Here is a 17,011-nt window from a genome sequence, read left to right as displayed (position 1 = left end):
GGCTAAACCAAAGGGCAAGTCATTTGGCAGGCTGGCTAAGTGGTGCATCTGTAGACCAACTTGTATTGGTGCCATGTAATATCGGGTAAGTAAGAATTAAAACATCACTTTCAATTGTTGTCTTTTGATAATTTATTGAATTATATGCACTAATTATGTGTTTGTTTCATAGTTTCCATTGGATTCTCACTGCTATTAACCCTTACAATGAAGTTATTTATTTGTTGGATTCTCTAAGGCACCGCATTCATGATGAGGATTGGAAATATATAGTGGAAATGTGAGTTCATATTTCTTTTTTATTAAGCATTTATGTTAATACAAAACTCATATATAAAAAAAACATTAACGTATGAAGGGCCTTAAGATTGTTTAATTCAAACAAGGGAATGAAAGGTAGAAAAAAGGCTATGTGGGTAATAGTAAAGGTATGTGTAATTACATATAACATATATTTTAATGTGTATGTTTATCATTAATAATATGTCTCTAATTTCCATAGGCTCCTCGACAACAAGATGTCAAACAATGTGGTTACTATGTGATGCGATTTATGAGACAAATTGTTGAAGAAGTTGAAATTATCGAAAGAGATTCACTACGATCTATAGTAATGTTTACTTGCTTATGTCTCAAATTATTTGAAATAAACTATTTAAAATATGTAAAGTCAATGTTGATTTTTTTTCCTCATTAATGTTCACAGTTCACACAAGCAGAGTATTCTCGAGAAGAAATTGATGAGGTGTGATCAGAGTTGGCAGAATGTATACAAGATCATATTTATGAGTAGGTGCGTTCAAGTTTATGTAAGTTCATTACCTTGTTTTAGCTAAGGTTTATGTAATTAAGTTCATTATCTTTAGCAAGAAGCAACTTTTTGCTTCTTTAGAATCCATTTTCAACTATGAGATGCAATTTACCCTTGTTTGTTATTCTCAGTTTAATCTATGATAAAGAGTCTTCTTGGTTATTAACTGAATTATATAAACTGAATGCATTTTAGAATGGAGAAATACTGAGATGTGCTCCCTGAGCTTCTAATTTTGACAATTGTTTGCTCAATTTTTTATATCAGTTGTAGCCATATGATAGTCCACTTGCTCAATTCTTCTGTTATTTCAATAACCTGGAGAGTTTAGATGAATCATATTGTCACGTCAACAATAATAATATGGTATACATTAAGGAATATAATGCATATGTTCTTAGCTACGATATATATGTCTATTCTCTATTGTGGCAGTATTAAAAATGTAAACACTTCATTCTGTTAAATTATGGAGAATCTAGTAAGTGGACTAATTGATGGTTTGATTGTTACAAATGAAATCATTTGTGCATACAATTTGGGAAATAAAAAGTCTGTTCTATATATGTTTGTTTACATAAGTACCAGAAATATGAATTTCAGGCTATATTGAGTTTCTACCCTTCATTTTGGCTTTTCTAATGACTCCATACAAATAAATTAGAAAGGAATGTAAACAGCACAAACCTCAACTGATGTCTCATAAGAAGTTCTTATAGAACTTCATTGGTTGTAGGCGTAGAAGCTTACTATAGATCTGTATTATTGAACTTCAGGATATTTGCTTGTATTACAAGATATATACTTCATGTAAATATGAAATAAAAAACACAGATGCAACATAAGACAAAAACTGAGAAATGAATGTTATACTGAGTACTACAAACCACAGTTTATCATATTATAGTTGATTCTCTAGCAAAGTTTCACATTTTGAACTCGTTTATTTTGATTTGAAATGTCTACAACTTTTACTAATGTTTGATGGAAATTTGGTGTTTGGTTCTTTATGCAACTTTTTATTGTTTGCTATGAAGTCGCCATAGCAATGTTGTAACCTTCACAACTCTAATGTTGATCAATACCAGTGGGTATTCTCTGAGTACCTCCATTTATGTTCGGAAGTTTCTTATATGGGTTGTTCACCTTTTTGGTACCTCCATTTAGCCTTGTGTAGCGAAATCACTCGTTTCCCTTTGAACATAATTGAAGAAAATTTCATGAACGATGGTTGCTAGTCTTTTTTAATCCTCTCTTGGTTTTCCCAATAAAATAGCAAGGGAATTCAAGTCAGTTGATGGTTGCTGATTATGAAAACTTAAGGCAGCTTTAGTTATTAGATATTGTAGAGTATCAGATGTAGAAATCAGAATTAAAAAAAAAAAAGGGTTCTTTCATACTCCTTGGAATGGTGTTCGAGAATTTGTATGTACCATTGAAGGTATTCCCTCCAATTTGCTGCTATAAATGGTCTCATCAATCCCTATTTCACTGGTTGTTGAAAACATCTGTTGCTTCAGAATTTGCCAGGATAATAATCTGATTTCTGAAACTACACATCTGAACTGCAGTGCAAAAATTGAGAAACTTACTATTCTCCATACTAATCTGTAATGACTCCGCCATTGTCCCTGTTTTCTCAGCCTTATTAAACACATATGCATTAGATAGTCCCTCTCCTTCATGCTGCCCAGTCATTAATGGCTTGATACTCTGCTGCTGCAAATGAGAGCTTATAGGCTTCCATTTTCCAGCACTTGTTACATCTGTGTTATGGATTGTAGGTAATGATTTGTTGAACCACTCGATATACACATCAAGTTTAGAAGATCTTAAAAGTGTAGATGTCATAATTGAAGCCATTGTGGAATCTGAAGTAAAAAAAAAAGTAGTTATTTTCAGAACTTGATAGGATTTCAAAAGTTTATGCAATTTTAGCATCTAATACTAGTTCTCCAATGATTGTTCATCTAATATTAGTTGTGAGTATTCATTCATTCGTCTCCAATTATTGTTTTGTTTCTTTTGAGAGCCATCAGTAATGTTCATGTATGGACTTGAAACATATTATTGCTACTTTTGTAGGTGGATACAGGACAGTCGAGATCAGTACACTAAGGAGCGTCTGGATTCAGTAATTGATCAGTACACTAAGCGTCTGGATTCAGTAACTACTGTACTGTTTTGAGTAAACAGATTGTTGGCTACTTCTTCAGTATTCAGTATTCAGTATTCAGTAGCTACTTCTTAGAAGTAAACAGATTGTAGCTGTTCAAAACAGTTTTTTTGTGCTCTTTTGTTTTATATGTGAATATCACTATATACTTTGAAACAGAATTAGTGTTAATTTTGATATTTACTAGTTTCTCATGTAATTAAATACTAATATTACTTCAACGTCAGATTTCTATTATTTTGATGAGTTTGAAATAATTAACTGAGTTGATTATATATAAAATTCGAATCTAGACATGGTAAAAGAAAAATAATAGTTTCGTAAATATAAAAATAATGATTTTTAAATAATTTTTTAAAATTTTTTTCTTTAAAACGACAACGCTTTTAAAGCGTTGCAAAAAGTGTTGTCTTTGTAAAAAAAAACAACAACCCTTTTAAAGCGTTGTAATAGTGTTGTCTTTGCAAAATATGACTACGCTTTTAAAGCGTTGCAAAAGCATTGTCTTTTCTACCAAAAACAACGCTTTAAAATGTTGCAAAACGTTGCCTTTGCATAAACCGACAACGCTTTTAAAGCGTTGCAAAAGTGTTGTCTTTGCTACAAACGACAACGCTTTAAAAGCGTTGTCGTTGAGCAGACTTTTAACAACAGTTCCTTTAACAACGCTTTAAAAGTATTGTCTATTAGCTTTTTTCTTGTAGTGACTTCCAAAGTGTAAAAGGCTTCTCTGCCTTCAGAGAAGAAGATTTTTCAGTGCGCTTTTTCTTACTGCCTTGGATTAACAACCTTCTTGGTTGTAACCAAGTAAATAGCTGAGTCACTTTTCGTTTCTGTTAATTTATCTGTTATTATTTTACTATTGTATTTTTTAGTTGAAAGTACGAGGAGGGTATACTTTATTTTTTCAGGCAATTCACCCCCCTCTTGCCGGCCTCCGCAGCACCAACAATTGGTATCAGAGCCAGACCGCCTCAGAAGGACTAACCACCGATTGAAGCACAACGATCAAGACGATGACCGGAGCGAATATTCATCCCCCAAAGTTCGACGGAGACTTCGCGACGTGGAAACGCCGGATGGAGGTATTTTTCAAGACAGAATTTGATATTTGCTTAATTATAAAATATGGCTATACAGTTCCAAATGATAAAGAAGAAAACACGTGGAGCAAGAAGGAACAAGCCGATTTTGTCGCCAACGGAAAGGCAGAATTCTGCCTACTTAGTGTGCTGCCACCACAAGAGGTAAGTCGAATATGAAGCTACGACTCTGCGAAAGACCTCTGGGAAAAATTCCTGGAGCTTCACGAAGGTACCTCGGAAGCTAAGCTAGCGAGACGTGACATCATCCGGACCCAGTTAAGGAACCTTCGGATGAACAACGGTGAGAAGGTAGCGCAACTCCAAGCAAGGATTAAGGAGTTAATAGCTCAACTAAGCAACCTTGGAGAAGAAGTAACGAATTGGAACTCAATCCGGTACGCGCTCAACGCCTTCCCCAGAACTCCAGAGTGGGACTCCTTAGTAGATGCGTACTACATCTCTAAGGACTTCGAGGTAAGTACTTTAGAAAATTTGTTTTCTACATTTGAACTTCACGAATCTCGGATTGCAGAACCCAATAAAGTGGAGAAAGCAAGTCAGAACATTGCCTTGAAGGCAAGAACAAACAATTCTGACTCCGAAGCCTCGATCGACGAATCCGAAGCTGCATTAATGGTAAGATGATTTAATAAGTTTTTTAAATCTAACAAATTTAGATCGCAGTCGAGTAAACATCAGCAAAGAAAAAGAGCGGTTCATTGTTACAATTGCAACGAAAAAGGGCACATCAAATATAACTGGCCAAAATTAAAGAAAAAGAAGAAAGAGGAGGAAAAGACAAAGTACAAGAAACCAGAATCTTCCAAGCATAAGAACCTGAAGGTCACTTGGTCAGATTCGTCTTCTTCCGAATCAGACATCGAAGCCTTCTCTGTAACACCCCAAATTTCATGATTTGGAGTCCCAAAAGACCTTATTAAAATCTAGAAATGCTATAGAAAAATTCTAGAGATTTTTAGGAATTTTTAGAGTATTTTTACGTAATTTTTGGAGTTTGTTTGGTATTTTTACCAAGAGAAAGAAGTTTAAAAATATATATATATATAAAAGTGTTAAAACTGGGTTTTGAACCCAAGAGCTCGGACCCGAACCAGATTTTAACGGACTCAGCCAACCATCTGGGCTATGGCTGTTTTGTTTATAATATATGAGATAAGATGTATATGATGTAGAAAATGGTAATGGAGAATAATAGCAAGGAAAATAAGTTGAAGAAGCTGGGTTTCGAACCGAGCTCTTCGGCCCAAGCAAAACTCGGCCCGACCAACCGTGCCATGCTCGATTTGTTAACTAGATGTGAGAATAAATTTATATAAGGTATAGTTAGAAACATTGAAAATAAATCGAAACGAAAAGTGCGCGGCCGAGGATTCGAAATCACAACCCTTGACTTGGTCAAAACCGTAGCCAACCAACTCTTCCGCGAGTATTTCGTGAAAAGATAAGGAGCGAAATAGTCTTAAGCCATAAACTTTAGGTTATAAAAGAGGGATAAGTTAGGGATTAATGATCCCGTGACCGAAACCTTTCTCTCCTTCTCCTCTCGCGACGGCGCTGTGCGGGCGATTCCTGCTTGGGCGAAATCGCAGCCGAGCCAGGCTTTGTTTTCCGGCGGCCGGCCAAAGTTCACCGAGGGGTTTTCTCCACTTCTCGTCGAGGAGAAGCTGTAAGCACGAAGAAGAGCAGGAATTTGAGCTGCCCGAACCCTAGAACCTTCCTTTCTTCTCGGTTTGAGTCCAAGGATAGGTAAGTTGCTACTCACCTGCAGTAGGATAGCTCCGAAGTATATTCCGTACTCCTCTCCTTGTTTCCGAAGTTTAGAGTAGCTATGGAGTTATTTTTGTTTCTTGTTAGATTCTGGTTTTTCCGAAGGATGAGGTATAGAATGAGCTTTGAGGTTTTCTGTCGTGATGGGCACATTCCACTCATGTTGAGTTTTGCATGTTTTGTTTTTATGATGCAATGGGTTTGAACAAGTTTTATATAGGTTTCAAGCTTTAGCAGGTTTCGGTTTTTAATGGCTATGTCTAGCGTTTTGGTTTCTTGTAAGTTCCAGCAAGTTTTGGCTTTTGTTTGTGCTAGGTATGAGATAGGAACAACCTCATTTGAAGCTTAGAACAACCTAATCCTCTTGTGCTTTATGATGAACAAGAACAGCCCCCCTTGGAGCTTGTTGCAGTCCGGATTTAATGGTTTCAATTTATGTTGCTGATTCTGTGAATTGCATGCGGTTAACTTTGTAGTATTAGTATTTTATCTCACTGCCATGTATAAGAATGAGTTTTTAATGAACAATGCAGTAAGGTAGTTTGTGCTTATTAGTCTTTTGTCTAAAGGACTTATAGGGATGAACAATCCGGTTCTGTGAATTTTGATTTGCTTTAGAGATTATAGTGTAGAAATTTATTAGCTAAGAATGCAGAATTCCGAGTAGCATGTTATGTAGATTCTTAAGCTTTGTATTAGCAGTAGGCTTGTATCATACTCATGTAGTGGTGTAGATTTTTCAATTCGTAGTAGACCAGATTTTTGTTAAGCAAGTGCAGATTTTTGTTAAGCTAGTATGCAGATTTCTGTTAAGCTATTATGCAGATTTTTATTGAGCTAGTATGCAGATTTCTATTAAGAATTAGTGCAGATTTTTTATAACTATTGTATGTGCAGATTTCTTTTGTATTCTATGCATGATTATGTGTTACATAGTTAGTTTCATTCATAGATGCATACGAAAGATACCCCTAACAGTATTTTGGATTTAAGAAAAGTATAAGAAAGATAAAGATAAGTATAAGAAAGATAAAGAAAAGAAAGAAAAGGCCGAGGCCTTAAGTAGATCCCAAAGTCGAGACTTTAGGGATTTTTGGCACACAAGGTGTCTATTAAAATGCCAAGGCATTTAAAGAAGAAGTAATTAAGATTATAAGTATTTTACTTTTAAGAAGAGGCTAGTACCCGACATCCAAGAGCTTGTCGTTAAACAAATCCAGGTGACCATTTCCGAGGTCTTGGCCCTGGTAGACCGAGGTCTGCTCTTTTAGGATTGGTGGCTCGCTACCCCAACCTATTAGGGAACGCGCATAAGATGGTACTATGCCTGGGCCCAAGAAGAAGTTGATTATTATTTTGAAGTATTATAAGTATAAGTTTCTGAACAAGTAAAAGAAGTTTCACATAAGTATTAAATAATAAGTCTAAAAGCAAGTAAAATAAGATTCAGAAGATGTTTAGAATTCAGTAAGTTTAGCTTTCTTTATGTTAGCATGATTGTATAGCTTTGCTTTACATGTTTAGTCTTTTAGTATGTTTCTTTTACTAGTAGACGAGCATGAGTAGATTTCCTTTTGAGCATTCAGTTTTAGATTTCAGTATATCCTCATGCATATCGAGATTTTGTGAGTTAGATAGCGCTTACTAAGCAAATTTTGCTTATAGACTACACTTCCTCTTACTGCAGATACAGAAAAGGAAAAGATATAGAAAGGAAGGTGACAAGGTGGCGCGGATGGTGTGTGATGCCAGGACTATGGAACCCTTGGGACTTAGTTTAAGAATTTATTAAGATTGTCATTTATTAAGAATGTATTAGATGAGTCATTTAGTCTTCCGCTGTTAGTTAATTGTATGTTTATTTTATTTCCGCTATTCATTACTTGCATGATTTGATTTCATTAAACTGCGTGGTGATGTTATTCCTTTTGTGTGTTTGATATGTGTTCCAGCCGCCTGTGGCTGTGTATATTATGTTATGTATGTCAGTTTAAGGTCACCGGTACAGGGGAGACTCTATCGAAATTTTTCGATAGGGTTTCCATGTGGTTTTTAATCACACCGGTTAAGTAGAGTTAATAGTTAAGTAACGGTCATCCTTAGAGAGTAATAGTAGTAAGAAGGGTGGTCGTTACATTCTCTGGGTTAGCACTAACGGCTAACCATCAGTTGGAAAAAGAGTCAAGCTCAGAAATGAGCATAGATGAAGGGGGAGGAACTTCAGACGAAGAAAGCGACGATGAAGGGGGAGCATCACCAAGTCAGGTAAGTAAGGTACATGCTCTAACCCCTACTCAGTCGTTTAAATTTATTAAGTCTCTTTCTAAAGACTTATTCAAATTAGAAAAAGAAAATGCTGAATTGAAATTAAACCTAGCAAAAGCATGTCCACTAGAAATGTATGATAATCTAAAACTAGAAAATGAAAAATTAAAAGTTGAAATTGAGAAATTGAAGAATAATGATGCATGCTTAAATAAATTTCCAAAATCAAAATTAAGAATTTATGAAAAATTGAATTGGTATATTAGAAAACATCAAGGACAACTTAGGAAAGTCCCCAGAAATTATGTACCCCCTAAATTTTTGAATAACCCAGTAGGAAGGAATCTATACTGGATTCCAAAATCCTTGCTAGATTAAAAAAAAATTTTTAAGGCTTTCAGAAGAAAAATTAAACGTTAAAATTTCTTTATGAAGCTTTGTCTAAGGAAGTGGTTGTTGCTCCAATAACCAAGAAAGCCTAGTGCTTCGCCATGACCTGGAAGCTGAAATATTGAAATAAAATGTTTAATTAACTTTCTGAAAAAACATTAAACTAGAACTAAATAATGCTTTGAAAGTTTTTTCAAACATTTTTGGAAAATTCTAAAAATTTTGACTTAGAAATTATTTTGAAGAATTCTAAAAATTCAATTTAATTAGAAAATTTTTTTGAAAAATTCTAAAAAATTCTAAAAAATTAATTTTGACTTAGAAATTATTTTGAAAAATTCTAAAAAATTTCAGTTTACATAGAATTTTTTTTTGAAATTCTAAAAAAAATTATTTTTGCTTAGATATTTTTTTTTGAAAATTCATCTTGCTAAGTAATTTTTCTAACTTATAATTTGCTAAATATTTTTTAATCATATTCTCTTATTATTACCCCATTTTTGTTGTGATTAAAGGGGGAGAGAGAAGTATAAGTTTAGGGGGAGAGAATTTTATTTAAAATTAAAAATATTTTTTGAAAAATTCTGGTAAACTCTTAATTAAGTAGTTGTAATTTTATTTATTACAAACTTATACTTAACATCTTAGTTTAGTAATTTTATTTAAAAATTACTACTTGTCTATTTTACCTTAACTTGAACTTGGGTTGATGCACATCAAAAAGGGGGAGATTGTTGGATCCCAGAGGATGTTTTGATATGATCAACCAAGTTGGTTAGGTTTTACTTTGTGTTTGATCCCTGTGTCTAAGTGTGCAGGAGCTTAGGAGCGCAGGAAGTCAAGCGGAAGACGAAGCTAGCGAGAAGGATGGCACGGGAAGGGAGCCGACGGGCTCGGTGCATCCGAAGGACGAAAGAGCTGCGGAAGAGAACACCGGTGGGCAAGAAGAATGTGCACGGCGTTCGAGAGATGTTAAGCCAGGGAGGAAAACTGCTCGAGGAGAAGGCCAGAAATTGGGTCGGGTGAGTCCTATTTTGGTTAGCCACAATCACCCAAACAAACGGAGCCTCGGAAGTCAAAGCAAAGAAGAAACGGAGCTGAGAAGACCGCTCGAGGCGCCTTCAACCAATGTTGAAGGCGCCTCAAGCTGAGGCACCTCGAGCCTCAGTCTAAGGTGCCTCAAGCACTGAGGCGCCTCAGACTTGCTTTGAGACGCCTTCAGCCTGGTCAAATTTGACCGTTCGCAGTGGATAGAGTTCTATCCGCTACACCGAGTTGGAGATGCATTGAACCTTGTTGGATGCACCTTGGACCCTTGCGATAGAATTTCCAGAGTCTATTTAAAGGCCCCTGAGCTAGGAATTGAAAAAACAACTCAAGCAATCAACTGTGTAGTCTTTCCTAGCAATAGTTCTAAGCTTCCAAAGTGTAAAAGGCTTCTCCGCCTTCAGAAAAGGAGATTCTTCAGTGCGCTTTTTCTTACTGCTTTGGATTAACAACCTTCTTGGTTGTATCAAGTAAATAGCTGAGTTCCTTTTCGTTTCTGTTAATTTATCTGTTATTATTTTACTATTGCATTTTTGAGTTGAAAACACGAGGAGGGTATACTTTATTTTTTCAGGCAATTCGCCCCCCTCTTGTCGGCCTCCGCAGCACCAACAGCTTGGACTCCAAGCTTGCTTGGCCGGCCACCTAAGGGTGGGCAGGAAGTGGGTATGCGTTGGGTATAATTCTCTATATACAAGAGGCTACGATAGAAACCGAGAGGAGGAATTGGTTTTAGTCTCTCGATGAAATTAAGCTTCCCGTGTTCGCCCCGAACACCCAACTTAATTTCATCAATAATAATTCATACCACTAAAGAATTATTATTGAACTACCGCACAAATCCCAAATTACATTTTGGGCTCCTTTCTTATTATGAGTGTGTTAGTCTCCCTATGTTTAAGATGTCGAATGCCCACTAATTAAATGAGTTACTGACAACTCTCTTTAATTAATATCTTAGTCCAAGAATAGTACCACTCAACCTTATTATCATGTCAGACTAAGTCCACCTGCAGGGTTTAACATGACAGTCCTTATGAGCTCCTCTTGGGGACATTATCAACCTAGATTACTAGGACACAGTTTCCTTCTATATAATCAACAACACACACTATAAGTAATATCATTTCCCAATTTATCGGGCCTATTGATTTATCGAGCTAAATCTCACCCTTTGATAAGTCAAAGAAATAAATACTAAATATATGTACTTGTTATTATATTAAGATTAAGAGTACACACTTCCATAATAACTAAAGTCTTGTTCTTTTATTAAGTCAGTATAAAAAGAACTTACCTTAAATGGTCATGCTCAATACACTCAGAGTGTACTAGTGTAATTTATCAGTCAAGATAAACTAATATCTAATTACACTATGACTATTCCAATGGTTTGTTTCTTTCCATCTCAGTTGTGAGCTACTGTTTATAATTTATAAGGAATTGATAACATGATCTTCTGTGTGTGACACGATATACCATGTTAGCTACAATATAAATTAATCGAACAACTACACTTAACTTATAAATATAGATATTTGACCAATATGATTCTTATTTCTATGTAAATATTTATACAAAAAGATATGCTTTAAGTATACATTCCAACACACTTGACCCATCTAGACTTGCTGCATGGTTCCACAATCTGCTGAGACTTCCCTTACCTAGTATCGTGTCCAGCTGACCTACTAGGGCTTTTCGAGTTGAGCATCCTTCACACTGGATTAATTCATAAAATAATAATAAGATTTAAATTGAACCTTTGACAATATCAAAACATAGGTTTGATTATGATACTCCCTACATCAATACTAATACTTAGATAAGATGATCTTATTGCCCAATAATTAGTCTTCAGTCGAACTAAGTCCTGTATCCAATCGACTAACAACATTGTTAGTTGTTTCAACATGCATCCAATTAACGTGATTGAATAAGATCATAAGTTATCGGTAAAGACTTCTATCTTTAGTCAACTCCACAAGGATCCAATCGACTAATATCAATGATAATTAAATCAACTAACCAACCCAACAAACTTATATTGTCCAACGGTCACATGAGTTGACTCAGCTGAAATTTCAGTTGACTCAAATTTAAAATAGATCAAGTCTAAGCTGAAGCACAAAATTCTACTCAATTAACCATCCCAATCAATTGAGATAAATATTAGTCGACTCAATCTTTAATTTTACTAGACTTACACCTCATGAGCCTTTGCAATCCTCTTAGATAAGGCTCATGCTTAGACTATAGGAACTCATGTTCTCCTATTGAAAGTTCTCAATGAAGCATATCTAACTTGAAACCGTGAACCTAGAGTTTACACATGTATACTCTCATAACTCATTATTCTCTAATTGTAGCAACATTAAGTCATCTAAGTGTTCACCTTCTATCAAGTCCTCAGTCCCTTGGATTCACCAAGCTCATGGCTTGCTCCAAATGTAATCCTTTCCTATCACCTAAAATGTCCACCTCTTGCAACTCCTATCAAAGTTGTCGAACTAGTTTTAATCTCCTCGTCCCTATAATGTTCCATACCATCCTTTTCTAAACACCAATGGACCTCTTCAATCTTGAGCTAAACCAACTTGGTCACGCTAATTCAACATCACAACTCAATTACATCGAGTCACAAGCTCCATGATCTTCATGTGCATGTTATCTAGTCCATTCAAACTTCATACATGCATCAGTAACATAGATAAAACCTTTGCCAAATATATTAAAATATTATGGTTGAACACCATACTTTAGGGCATGATTTCACCAATAATGTGAAGCTGCAGACATTATTATCATATAAAAGAACCATGAGGAGCGATTTGAAGTTAACATTATATTGAATATCTTTGTGACCATTTGAGTTTTCTTGTATACTCTTTCTCTTAATCTTCAATTCTTCCATTGTATTCATCTTGTAAAGAGAAATGTAAAAGGTTTCTCCACTCCAAAAGAATTCCAAGAAGGAGAGAAGCTAGTGGAGCTTTCAGAGTAACTTGTCCAACAGGGCTGCTTCGTGTGTGTTCTGGCCGCCACCAATAGGGAAGAAGGTCTTCTCCCTCTCTCTTGCCGCCAGCCCCCACACGCGAGGCTCCTCGCCGATGCCGGCCACCAGCTGCCACTCCACCTCTCCTCCACGCCACCATCACACGCCGGAAGACGCCATCCCCACTGGACCAACCTCGCTGCCCCCGAGCACTCCTCATCGACGCCGACCGCTGGCCCACGCCTCTGCTCCTCTCCTTCTCCTCACCGCTGGCCTCGCATGCAAGGGAGGAGCCTCTTGCTTCGCGCCGACCGCTGCCGTAGATGCCTGGTACATCACTCGCCGCGGGCTCTGCTGGAACCCATCAGCTGACGCCGGCGGTCGCTCCCCTTCACGCCGCCGTCGCTGCCTGCTCCTTTGTCGCCAGCAACTCTCACTTCACTCCTCTCTTCTTCTCATCTCACCGACAACCCCTCTTTCTCTCCCTCGCCTCTCGTCGACAGCTCCTCTCGTCGACAACGCCATCAAGCAACCCATGCGCCTGCAGACCTCTCGTCTCTCTTTCTCGTAACGCTCGAAGCTCCTCCCGGTCAATGCTGTCATCGCCACCAACGACGAGTGGCCATGACCGACTCCTACCGCCGCTCTCCTCCTTTCCAGCGCTGCCACTATCTCCGTCCACAGCCATAGCGGTTCAACCGAAAATCTCCTCTCTAGCCGCCACCGCAGCAGATCACCGACTAGCCCTTTCAAGGTTGGTCGTTGCTAGTACTGCACTGCCGGGGCATCCATCTCCGGCGGCCCCCAGCACCTACTATCACGATAGGCCTCACTGTCGCCCATTAGACAGTATTTCATTTTCGTTGTGTTCTGATTGTCGTACCGATCCAGTCTTGTGGTTATTATGTCCGGTCTTCGTGTCGTTGTCTCATTTTGACTTGTGTGTCATGTTCTCATATGTGTACCATTATTGTACCCTGGCCTGCGTGCCACTAGTATCTCCTGGCCTCCGTGCCAATATCATATCCCGACCTGCTCGTCGTTGTCATATCCCTGTCTATGTGTTATTTCCCGGCCTAGCGTCGATCTCGTTTCCCACCTATCTCGGGTCCCGGCCTGCGTACTAACATAGTGTCCCAGTCCGTGTGCTGATCTCATGTCTCGGCCTGCGTGCCGCTAGTACTTCCCGGCCTGCGTGTCGGTGTTTTATCTCTACCCGTAGCTCGTCTTCCGGGCTCGTGCCGCGTTCGGCGCCTCGTCGTCAGATCTAGCTCTCCAGCCTGATTGGAGTCATCTGCTCTTCCGAGCCGTGATAACTCGAGTCGCGTCCCATCCGAGGGCGCCCCCTTGGGTCAGGGTACGTTTTCCGTCCATATTCTCTCTGCATTTTATTATTTTATGACTTAGTCTTGTACTCATATATTCGTTGGATCTGCCTCGAGCATTGGGGTACCGGGGGCTGGGTCAATTCGGTCACTGGTTGCAGGTAGCGTTGACGAGAGGACTTCTGGAGACTTGGTCAACACAGAAGCCATCTTAGCACACCCCCCTCCGGGACGTCGTGACTCAGTCAACATTCCATCCACCTCACCCGGCGGTCCGTCTAACTCAGCTTCCGGACGGGATCAAATTTGGCGCCGTCTATGGGAAACACAAGCACTTGTTCCAGGACGTGAAGATGGACGACGTTGGGAGGTTTTTGGCCATTATCAAAGTCTCGGAGGATCCTGACGAACGTATTATCTTCTACACTCACTCCACGGGTATTCGGGAGTCGAGGAATTGAGTTGGAGCATCAGTTGGCCGACAGGTTAGTTTTTCTATTACATTTTTTCCCTGACTCCATGGGTATTCGGGAGTCAAGGGATCGAGACCAACCCTCAACCGGTTGGCGCGACTCCTCGATCAGGTACGCTGCAGACTCTGCTCTCTTTTTACGGTTATAAGATCTACTATACTACCCTGATAAGAGAGTAAGATCCTAGTTCCTTGATCAAAGACTAGGGTCTTCGATTTTTTATCGAACACTAGGGGCCCAGCTCCCTGCTCATACACTTGGGACACAGCTCCCCGCTCATGCACTAGGGAGACAGCTCCCCGATCATTGACTCGCAGTACGACTTCCCGATCAGGATCTAAGGGTCTCGCTCTTTGATTACAAACTAGGGGTCTTACTATCTAATCAGGGATCAGGGGCCCAACTCCCCGATCAGGTGTATTATAGGCTCTGCACCTTTCACTATGGGACTCAACATTCTCTTACTGCTATAGGCACTCTATTATTATTATATGCTGTCCATCCTCCACCTGTTTTGCATCCTCTTACATCTACATGCTCTGCTACCTATACCCGCGGTGTTCTGCTTCCTTCTATGACTATGGATTCTGCTCCTGTATATTGGCTTTACTCCTTTTGACAGTCAGGGCTCAGATTATTATCTTCTTCCCTCACTCCACGAGTATTCGGGAGTTGAGGAGCCGAGACAGATCCTCAGTCGGTCGGCATCACTCCACGATCAGGGTTGAGCAGTCTTTATTGGTCTCGGACCAGTTTATCGGCTTTCTTATCTCCCCCGTTCGGGGTTGAGCTATCACCACCGGTCTCGGACCGAAGTATATCATCTCTTACCTCCCCCGTTCGGGGTCGAGATAATCGCCACTGGTCTCGAACCGGAGTATCGCCACTAGTCTCGGACCAGAGTATCGCCACCGGTCTCGGACCGGAGTATCGCCACCGGTCTCAGACCAGAGTATCACTACCGGTCTCGGACCGGAGTATCGCCACCGGTCTCGGACCGGAGTATCGTCACCGGTCTCGGACCGGAGTATCGCCACCGGTCTCGGACCGGAGTATCGCCACCGGTCTCGGATAGGAGTATCGTCACTGACCTCTTGGTCGGTGCTCATCGCTCACTCACAGCTTTGCCTCACACTCATTATACTCACTTTACTCACTGCTCTGCTAGGCACTCAGTATTCACGTTTCTCTCAACGCTATTGCTCTGTCGGCACACACTCGCTTCAGACGTCGCTCTGCCCGACACTCGATAGTCCCGTTTTGCTCACCACTATTGCTCGGTCGATGCTCATCGCTCACTGCTCACTCGCCGCGCTGCCCAACACTCGTCTGCCGCGTTTTGATCACCGCTGTTGCTCGGTTGGCATGCACTCACTTCAGACGTCGCTCTGCCCGGCACTCAATAGTCACGTTTGGATCACCGCTATTGCTCGGTCGGCAGGCACTCATCTCACTTGCTGCATTGCTGGAGACTCGAGTTCCACTCGCTGCTCGATTCACGAGCTCTTACACCTGCTCAGCTCAAGGGCTTTGTTCCTGTTTGCCTTCGATCTCATTGGCTCCATGCTCGCGTCGATCACGAGATCCTCTTTCGCTTTGCTCATGACTTTTGCGACCATTCGTCATCGACCTCTTGGTTCAGATCGATGATTGTCTCTTTACCAAGTCTATATTTTTTAGTCACCCGGTCGTGGTTATTATCGCTTGGTCGGTATTTTCCTAGTCGCGAGCTCGACATCGCTCGTCCGTTCTCATTCTGCTCGATCGATATTATCTTTGCTTTCCGGTCAGTAGGTTTCTCGGTCGCGCTCACGGCTTCACTCATCTATCTTTTTCTCTATTGTCCGATCTCGGATCGGGGTATCACTAAAGATCTCTCGGTCGAGCTTCTAGACCAACTCTCGGTTGAGCTTCCAGACTAATTTCCGGTCAGGTCTCCAGATCAAGTCTGGGTTAGACCTCCATATCGATTCTTGGTCAGACCTTCAGATTGTTTCCTGGACAGGACTCCAGACTGCTTCTTGGTCAGACCTCCAGATCAATTCCTGGTCATGTCTCCAGATCAAGTACTGGTCAGACCTCTAGAACACCTCCCGGTCGGGTTCCAGACTCTCGCCTCAGTTCGAGTTATAAGTGAGCTAAGCTCTCACGCCTCCAAACTCTCGCCCCAGTGCGAGTTATAAGTGAGCTCTGCTCTCACGCCTCCAGACTCTCGCCCCAGTACGAGTTATAAGTGAGCAAGGCTCTCACGCCCAATGACCTTTCTAGGTCGATCGTCCCAGACTCTCGCCCCAGTGCGAGTTATAAGTGAGCAAGGCTCTCACGCCCAACGACCTTTCCAGGTCGGTCGTCCCAGACTCTTACCCCAGTGCGAGTTATAAGTGAGCAAGGCTCTCACGCCCAACGACCTTTCCAGGTCAGGTCCTAGATTCTCGCCCTAGTGCGAGTTATAAGTGAGCAAGGCTCTCACGCCCAACGACCTTTCCAGGTCGGTCGTCCCAGACTCTCTCCCCAGTGTGAGTTATAAGTGAGCAAGGCTCTCACGCCCAACGACCTTTCCAGGTCGGGTCCCAAACTCTCGTCCCAGTGCGAGTTATAAGCGAGCATGCTCTCACGCCCAACAACCACTCGGTCGGTGCTCACCGCTCACTTACAG

At 40.3% G+C, this 17,011-nt stretch overlaps 1 long non-coding RNA gene across 1 annotated transcript; it reads left to right on the top strand.

Moving 5' to 3' along the window:
* Window positions 1-755: 755 nt before the first annotated feature.
* Window positions 756-3,052, top strand: LOC122025534. The gene is made up of 2 exons (XR_006123750.1): window positions 756-793; window positions 2,897-3,052. It is a non-coding gene; the product is annotated as an uncharacterized LOC122025534 (long non-coding RNA).
* The last annotated feature ends 13,959 nt before the right edge of the window (window positions 3,053-17,011 follow it).

This window comes from Zingiber officinale, chromosome 9B (genome assembly GCF_018446385.1).
Source record: "Zingiber officinale cultivar Zhangliang chromosome 9B, Zo_v1.1, whole genome shotgun sequence".
NCBI classification, from domain to species: domain Eukaryota; kingdom Viridiplantae; phylum Streptophyta; class Magnoliopsida; order Zingiberales; family Zingiberaceae; genus Zingiber; species Zingiber officinale.
The sequence above is the reverse complement of the archived record's forward strand: the minus strand, read 5'-3'. Positions and strand labels throughout refer to the sequence as shown.